The 8090-nt window shown below is 40.2% G+C and overlaps 1 pseudogene; it reads right to left on the bottom strand.

The window, feature by feature from the left end:
* Positions 1–594: 594 nt before the first annotated feature.
* Positions 595–1513, bottom strand: LOC144216772 (olfactory receptor 6C74-like; annotated as a pseudogene).
* Between the last annotated feature and the right edge of the window lie 6577 nt (positions 1514–8090).

The raw sequence follows: 8090 nt of genomic DNA, 5'->3' as shown, positions 1-8090 counted from the left end.
TGTAAAATACAATAAATCTATGATTTTCTTATTATGCTAGCACAGTGCGCTTTCTTTTTCAATTCTCAAGACCAAGGATTGATATTTTAATCTCAACTTCCTATTTTTAAATATCTTTATTTAACAAGCAGTAGAGAATGTGTATCAAGACAGAAAAAGCCAAGTCAAGGCAAAATCCCAAAGAAATCACATCACATAATTATTTTGAATCTATCAAGATTTTACAAAAAATACAAATAGAAGAACAAAATATACTGTACATATATGGAAATAATTAAGTCTCCGTGATCTAATGCATAAAGTTCATTAAAATAATTTTTCAAATACTTGCTACCATTAAATGGAGGAAGAGAGGAGAAAGGGGTCAAATTTGAGAATCCTTACGATAGGACAGAAAAATAATGTTTTAGTGTTTTGAATGGGAAGGCATTTCTTAGAACAAAGAGCCAATGTTTGGCTCTTGATACTTCAAGAAAGAAATGAAAGGACAAATATGATTATATACTGTGTGGTGCAATAGTGACTTTGGGACCCAATCTAAGCACTTCCTTTGCAATTTGTCTTCTAAATGTCATTATAAACCTCATTAGGATTCTACTTGGATAAAGACAGAACCCTTTATAGCAAGTAGTAAAATGCTTGCTTCACCTGCTGGTTCCTTAGAATGTAAATAAAAGAGTTCAAAAGTGGTGCAACCAAAGTTTTGAGAACTGCCACTCCCTTCTTTAAGGATATCCTCTGTTTGGCCGAGGGTTTTATGTACGTGAAGATGCAGCTGCCATATGAGAGGGAGATGACAATCATGTGAGAAGAACACGTGGAGAACGCCTTTTTTCTCTGGTTGGCAGAAGGGATTTTTAAAAAGATCAGAGATAGAATAGAATCACTAATGCCAAGGTGATCAGCAGAGTCACCAAAGCTAAGATGAAACTCATCATTTCCGACACATGTGTATCCGTGCAGGAGATCTGCAGGAGGGGAGCAGTGTTGCAGAAGAAGTGATCAATGATATTGGAGTCACAGAAGTCCAGGCTTAAACCTAAAATGAGTCCTGGAAAGATGATGAGGAAACCAGTGATCCAAGAGCTAAGGACCAGCTGGATACAGATTATGTTGCTCATGATGGTTGTATAATGCAGGGGCTTACAGATGGCGACATAACTATCGTAGGACTTGACAGCCAGGAGATAAACTTCAGATGCTCCAAGAAGGATGGCAAAAAATAACTGAGCTGCACAGCAGTTATAGGTAATGGTATTGTCTCCGGTTGCCATGCTTACAAGCAATTTGGGGATACAGACAGTTGTATAAGAAATTTCTAAGAAGGAAAAATTTCGGAGAAAGGAATACATATGGGGTCTTGAGATGAGAATCCAGCAAAGTGAGGGTAATGATAAGTAAGTTGCCTGAGATGCTTAGCAAGTAGGTGAGAAGCAGAAAGATAAATCTTCACTTTTGGGTCCTCTGTCAATCCTCTTGAGATAAATACTGTCACAGCCATATGGTTTTCCATTGTTACCTCCTGATATGCTTCTGTTGTGGTAAAATACTGAAAAAAATTGTGAAGAAAATAATATAAAAATATGAGTAATTGTTGATTATATATACTAATGGGGCACTTTTTAAAAATGATTAATGTATGATAAATTCTATCAAAAGCTGTTACTTTGCCTTTGAGGAAAGAAATAATCTACAAATATGATGAGATAAACTGTCTTATAAATTGTCTTTATATTCTGTCTTGGTTCAATTCATTGTAATGACATGAAGAATGATCATGTATGTGAAAATTCTGTTGATAAACAGCCAGGTTCTGATCATCTCTATTCTAAAACCTGGGACCTGGGTGATGATATGACAAGAGTAATAATCTGAGTAAACCAATACACTNCTTTTTGAGGAAATTCCATACTGTTTTCCAGAGTGGTTTAGTTTGCATTCCAATCAACAGCATAAGAGGGCTCCCCTTTCTCCACATTCTCACTAACATCTGTTGTTTCCTGTGTTGTTAATGTTAGCCATTCTGACAGATAGGAGGAGGTAATTCAATGTGATTTTCATTTGTATTCCCTACTGAGTGATGTTGAACATCTTCCCAAGTTTGTTTTGACCATTGTCTTCTTTGGAAAAATGTCTGTATTTGCTTTCTGTCCATTTCTTAACTGGGCTGTTAGTTTTTTGGGTGTTGGGTTTGATAGGTTCTTTACAGATTTTGGATAGTAACCCTTTATTTGATATGTGGTTTGTAAATATCTTTTCCCATCCCATAGTCTGCCTTTTAATTTTGTTGATTGCTTCCTTCACTGTGCAGAAGTTTTTATCTTGATGAAGTATGAATACTTCATGTGTGTATTTACTTTGCTTCAGGAGACATGACCTGTAAGAAGTTGCTGCTGTAGCTGAGGTCAAGGGGTAGCTGCCTGTATTCCCATCTAGGATTTTGATGGTTTCCTGATGCACATTTAGGTCTTTCATCCATTTTGAATTTATTTCTGTGTATGGTGTAAAAAAGTATTCCAGTCATTCTTCTACATGTTTTTCCAATACTATTTGCTAAAGAGACTATCTTTTTTCCATTGGATATTCTTTCCCACTTTGTCGAAGATTAGTTGACCATATAGTTTGGGATATATTTCTGAGTTTTCTATTCTCTTCCAGTGAACTATGTACCTCTTTTAAAAAATATATTTATTTACTTATTATCACGTTGATTGATTTGTGAATATAGAACATGTTTGCAATTCACACTTAATCATGTGAATGGTTATCATAATGTACTTTTGGATTCAATTTGCTACTATCTTGTTGAGTATGTTGCATTCACTTTCATCAGGGATATTGGCCTATAGTTCTCTTTTTTAGTGGAAACTTTGTCTGGTTTGGAACCAAGGTAATACTGACCTCGTAGTTTGGTAGTATTCCTTCCATTTCTATTTTTTGGAACATTTTGAGAAGATTAGGTATTAACGCTTCTTTAAATCTTTGGTAGAATTCTCCTGGGAAGCCATCTGGTCCTGGACTTTTGTCTGTTGGAAGATTTTTGATTACTGATTCAATTTCTTTACGAGTTCTCAGTCTCTTCCAAGTTTTCTATTTCTTCCTGTTTCAGTTTTGATACTTAATACGTTTCTTGGAATTTATCCATTTCTTGTGAATTGCCCAATTTAATGGCATATATTTTTTCATAATGTTCTCTTACAATTATTTGTATATCTGTGCTTATCTGATTTCTCCTCTCTCATTTGTGATTTTATTTATTTGGGCCCTTTCTTTTTTCTTTTTGATAATTCTGGAGAGGGGTTTGTCAATTTTTGAAATGTTTTCAAAGTAGATCTTGGTTTCACTGACCTGTTTTACTGTTTGTTTGCTTGTTTGTTTGCCTCTGTATCATTTATTTCTGCTCTAATCACTAATATTTCCCATCTTCTGCAGGTTTTAGGTTTCATTTCTTGTCTTTTTTCTAGTTTTTTTACTAGATTGTAAGATTAGGTTGCCTATTTGAGATTTTTCTTGCTTATTGTGTAGGCTTGTACTGCTATGTACCTCACCCATATGATTACTTTTGCTGCATTCCAAAGGTTTTGGATCAGCACTTTTTCATTTTCACTTGTTTGCGTGAATGTTCTTATTTCTTCTTTAATGTCCTGCTTGACTCATTCATTCCTTAGTGGGATGTTCTTTAATCTTCATGTATTTGTGGTATTTCTAAATATCTTCTTGTGGTTGACTTGAAGTTTCAGAGTGTTGTGGTTGGAGAATATGCACAGTATGATCTCAATCATATTGTATTTACTGAGGACTACTTTTTGACCTGGTATGTGATCTGTTCTGGAGAATGTCCCATGTATACTCAAAAAGAATGTGTATTCTGCTATTTAGGATAAAATGTTCTGAATATATCTGTTAAGTCTATCTGGTCCAGTGTGTCCTTCAAAACCATGGCTTCTCTGTTGATTTTGTGCTCAAATGAACTGTCCTTTGAGGTAAGGGGTGTTAAAGTCCCCAACTACTATTGTATTATTATGTTTTATGCTTGTTTTGAAATGTTTTATATATTAGTGTGCTACCAAGTTGGGGGAATAAATATTTATAATTGTTAGATCTTGTTAGATGGATCTCTGTATTATGATATAGTGCCCTTCTTCATCTCTTCTTATAGCGTTTGGTTTAAAATGTAGTTTGTCTGATATAAGTATGGCTACTGTGGCTTTTATTTTGCATACATTTGCATGTTAAATGTTCCTCCATTCTGTCACTTTCAATCTGCAGGTGTCTTCAGGTCTAAAATGAGTCTCTTCTCTTGAATACCTAGAACAAACTGAGGGCTGATGGGGGTGGGGAAGAGGGGAACGGGGGTGATGGACATGGAGGAGGGCACTTGTGGGGATGAGCACTGGGTGTTATATGGAAACCAACTTGACAAGAAACTATAAAAAATATATAAAATAAAATAAAAAAGAGTCTCTTGTAGGCAGCATATAGATGGGTGTTGTTCCTTTATCCATTCTGACACCCTATGTCTTTGATTGGAGCATTGAGTCCATAACCATTCAGAGTAGTAATTGATGGATAAGAATTTAGTGCCATTTTATTGCTAGTTTTGTCATTGTTTATGGATATTTTCTCTGTTCCTTTTTAGTGTTGGTTCCATTCTAAAAGTCCCCTTCAGATTTCTGCAGGGACAGTTTAGTGGTCATTTAGTTCTTGTTTGTCTGGGAAACTCTTTATCTCTCCTATTCTGAATAATAGCTTTGCTCAATAGAATATTCTTGAGGCAGTTTTTCCCATTCAGCACATTGAACATATCACTCCACTCTCTTCTGCCTACCCAGTGTCTGTGGAGACATCTACTGCCAACCTTACTTGTCTTCCCCTGTAAGTTAGGAGTCTTTGTCTAGCTACTTACAAGATTTTTCTTTATCTCTATGTTTTGCAGATTTAACTACAATATGTCTTGGTGTTGGCCTGCTTTTATTGATTTTGTTGGGAGATCTATGTGCTTTCTGGTTCTGCAAGTCTGTTTCCTTCCCAGATTAAGGAAGTTTTCAACTATAATTTCCTCAAATAAGCTTCTGCCCCCCCTTTTCTCTCTCCTCTTTCTCCTCCTCCTTCTTCTTCTTTCTCCTCCTCCTCCTTCCTCTTGTTGGATTCTTATCTCACCAATGTTATTATGTTTTCTGGAGTCACTGAGATCCCTAAGTTTACTTTCATGATCCAATATTTTCCTTTACCCTTTTGTACAGCTTCATTATTTTCCATAATTTTGTCTTCTATCTCACTTATTCATTCCTCTGCTTCTTCCATCTTTGTACTTGCATCCAGTCAGTTTTGAATCGTGGTATGGCATTTTTCATTTCAGCTTCATTGGTTTTAAGCTCATTTATCTCTGTGGTAAGAGACTTGCTGAAGTCTTCAATGATTTTTTCAAGTCCAGCTAGTACCCTTAAGATTGTTGCTTTAAATTGTATATCAGGAATATTAGTTATAAGTGTTTCAATTAGAAACCTGGCCATGACCTTTTCTTGTTCTTTCTTTTGGGATGAATGATTCTCTCTTGGCATTTTGTTTGTCTTTGTCTTCTGTTTGTTAGGAAAGCCTAGTATGATTCCTGCTCCTGAGAATAATAGTTTTGGTAAGAAGAAGTCATATAATGACCAGGGCTTTGTGCTTCAAGAAGTGTATCTGGTCTATGCTGCATGAACTCTACTGATGTGTTTTGTTTACTTTGTCCCTAAGGTGAGGCCTCTGCAGAGTTTCTCTTTGTCTGCCATGAGGAGTGTTTGGGCATTAGACGGAGTATGGTGAGTTTGAACTAGGTGTGCTCTGGTCTGGTTGTTCAGAGAGACCTGATGCTATTTCCACTAGACTTCAAGCTTTGCAGAACTCTGTAGTCAGTAGATGTGGTGTGGGTGGGGGGTGTTTGTGCTTAAATTCAGGACAGCATCCCACCATGCTGGTTCTCAGGCACACTTGCTCAGAAAGTAGGTTGTTGAGACTTGGTATTAGCAGATTGTGCAGCTAGTGTTACTCTTGCTGCTTATTGAAGTTTACCAATACTGAGGGGAAGGGTTGTAAAATGGCATTCACCGGTTCTCTGGAGAGGAGTTCATTCTTGCTGCTGTTAGGTAAGCCCTCCCAGAAAAGCAAGTAATTTCCCCTAATGGATCATAAATATTTTTCAGATCACTGTTTTCACACTCTATGTCTGCGTTGCTTGCCTTCCTTGACCGGAGCAGTGCACTTTAGGTTTTATCCCAGCCAGGTGGCTGAGTTTTAAAACTCCAGCTTTAGGGACCTTGTCTGGTGGGGACCTTTGTTGGTCTACGTAAGTAGGACCTCACTGCACTGGGATTGATTGACACAGAAGGACAGTCGTATCAGAGTGCAGGAACATGGGATTTGGAGCAAAGCACAGTAAAGTGCCAATGTTTAGATTAGTCTCCCTCAGCAGGTGTCTCTATGCCTGGTAATGAGGATCCCCCGTACCTTTGTCAGTGGAAAGACAATGCTACCTCTCCCAGATGCACTGCAAGAAGGGGGAAATGTCTCCCCAGTGTGTCTCTGGTGATCTACATATCCCACCCTCGGCCAATGGGTTACCTGCCTGCCTTTCTACAGGAGCACTGCAGCGCCCTGAGGGCTCTATAGCAGCTATGCCAGGGACCTGTGAAACTCTAGTCTTTGAGCCCCTTGGTTGCAAAAACTCATGAAAATCATCCCTTGTCAATTTCCCAGTCAATGGCTTCAGGAAAGTGTTTTTCTTGTGTTACGCCTGTGTGCTCCTCTCTTTCAGTCTTTCTGTCTCTTTTTCTCTCTCACCTCTCTCAATGACCAAGGCTCCCTCCCCTCTGTAGTGCTTGTGATCTGTTTCTCTTCCAAACCATATCTCTATATCTTATACCCTTTTTTCTCCCTCTAGTTGTGCAATTCGTTCTGTCAGTCCTCTATCAATTTCTTGGGGATTCAGAGTGATTTGATATTTACCTAAATGTGTTCAAGAACAAGGCAAGCCTAGGTCCTTTTACTACTCCTCCGTTTAGTGCCTCCTTTTTTTGTTTTTTAAGATATAGGGGTATTTAAACCTAAATGTGGGGGGAGGGGCAAGATGGGGGAGAAGTAAGGAGCTCCGTACTTGCACTCACGCCCATACCTCACACGGAAAAGATCTGAAACCAATGGAAACCTCACGAAACCTGAGAGATTGGGAGAAAAAGGATGCAGAATCCCCTGAGAAAGGCTTCTAATGTGAGTGCGAACTGGGGAAGATAAAATCTGGCCGGGATCGGAGACTCTAGGGTCGGAGGCGATCCCCCTCTGCAGGGAGTGAGAGAGGAAAAAGAGAGAGTCCGAAACAGAAAAACCTCCGCTCGGGGGGGAAAAACCTCTGCTCAGGGCATAGAAACACTCTGAGTGCCAAATACCTGCACGCCAGGTCCCCTCGTGCCAACTGGTCCCGGAGGGGCTGAGCTCGCGGACTGCTTCTTTGTGCTGGCTCCTGGCGGCTGGACTTCTAGAGTAGCGGCGCGCTTGCGGCCATTGTCCTCCTGGCGGGCTTAAGCCCCTGGAAGAGTCGCGCACAGACACCGGGCGTCCGCGCCCCTGGCTGGCTGGAACTCTAGAGGGAAGGCAAAGAGCTAAAAACTGGGAGATTTGCATGTGAGTTCGTGTTTCAAGTGACGAGACATAGAGGGACCTGGTTTTCCTCATTCCAGCGGGCTCTGCGCACACGGCAGGCAACCCCCGCCCATGCTCACCAGCCCGACCCAGAGAAGGAAGCAGCGAATCTGACGCCACCCCCAGAGCTCGGCAGGGAGCCTGGAATCGCCCGAGGGGGTTGCCTGGGAAGCTGTGTCTAAGGCAACTTCAGCGGGGCGCGCAGACTGGGATTTGGAGATTGGAACTGGCCTGGGTTGAAGAGCGCAACCAACTTTGGTTGCACCTGCAGTACGGGGAGTTTACACGCCCAAAAAAACGAGGTGCAGCGCTTGGTTCAAGAAGGGACTGGAGCGCCGCCACTGTCCTCCCCACAACCGCCAAGGCAGAGCTCCCGCCTGAGGCATTGGATCCCGCCACGCCCATCCCTGCCTGAG

This window comes from Crocuta crocuta, unplaced genomic scaffold (assembly GCF_008692635.1).
Source record: "Crocuta crocuta isolate KB4526 unplaced genomic scaffold, BGI_CrCroc_1.0 scaffold1206, whole genome shotgun sequence".
Lineage (NCBI taxonomy): Eukaryota > Metazoa > Chordata > Mammalia > Carnivora > Hyaenidae > Crocuta > Crocuta crocuta.
The sequence above is the reverse complement of the archived record's forward strand: the minus strand, read 5'-3'. Positions and strand labels throughout refer to the sequence as shown.